Source organism: Tupaia chinensis, unplaced genomic scaffold (genome assembly GCF_000334495.1).
Source record: "Tupaia chinensis unplaced genomic scaffold, TupChi_1.0 Scaffold000527_1, whole genome shotgun sequence".
NCBI classification, from domain to species: Eukaryota; Metazoa; Chordata; class Mammalia; order Scandentia; family Tupaiidae; genus Tupaia; species Tupaia belangeri.
The window spans coordinates 3616642-3617972 of NW_006160040.1; positions in this window are offsets into that span (position 1 = coordinate 3616642).

The window sequence follows — 1331 nt, forward strand, 5'->3', positions numbered from 1 at the left end:
ACGTGGCAAGAACATCCTCAGAAAAAAAAAAAAAAAAAAAAACCCTACAAGCTTCGACACAGTAATTTTTTTTTGTATTGCTGTAGGGCATTTGCACTCTCTGGAGAGAGATAAAGAGAAAGAAAAAGTGAAAAATCACCCTCAGGGGTATGGGTGCCACAATTCCATCTCCATTCCCACTTTGGATTTTGTTGGTTGTGCATGCACATGCACCAGGACTGTTTTTCAAGCTGCTGGGTCTGGGACTTCAACCATGAAGTTGGTCATTTGGGATCCAGCCGCCTTAACTACTATACCATAGGCTAACTCTGACACAGTAATTGTTTTTCTAGGAATTTTCCCTAGAGGTATACTTGCACGTGTACAAAATTGTATATGTATTGGATATTTGTATATATGTATACATGTGTATTAAATATATATATATATGTGTGTGTATATCAATGTGGTTATTCTCTGTGGCATTGTTTGTAATCGTGAAAGACTGAAAACAATAGGGGACTGGAATTGAATAATGGAATATTATGCAGCCATAAAAAATAGACGAACATGCTCATCACATACCGATTTGGAATGATCACCACATTAGCCTGTGAAGTAACGACAAACAACAATGGAAGAGAGCAGAACATTGTGTGAGGTATGCTCTCATTGGCAGGGAAAGGTGGGATGTGGCAGAAAATGGTTCTTTTCAGAGTCGTTGTTTTTGTAGAAGAGAACTGAGTGTCTGAGGAATAACGATAGAAAGGAGACTTCACTATGATTTGTGTATCTTTTGAATCATGTACTGTGTCAACCTATTACCTATCCAAAAATAAATATATAAATTTAAAGAGAGAATGACTGTCATTTCCCAATTCGCTCTGAGGCTGAGACTACACATTTGTACACAGCACCCGACATTTTAGGATGGGACAGGAATTGAACCCACACCTTCCATGTAGCCTCAGCGAGCGAGGTAGCAGGCAGGACCTGTTTTTGTAATTTTGATAGATAATGCCACCTTGTTCTCCAGAAAGACTGTAGCAATTTCAACTCTCACAGCAGTGCATGAGAGCACGTGTTCCCCATAAGTAACAGCTTTCCAGAAAATAGATGTCATGGAGTTGCCCCAACCTCAATCTGGGTATAGTGGCAGGACTCAGAAAGGATCTCTGTCCTGTTTTTAATAACAGAAGAATGCGTGTGATATAGTATTAAGAAAACAGAAGAATACAAGCCTGAACCATGTAAAAATCTTAAGATACATAGAACAATGAATGGGCAGGCCTTAATGAGAAATTGACAGTATTTTTAAAAATATTGACAGTATTTAAATATTTGTGTATATA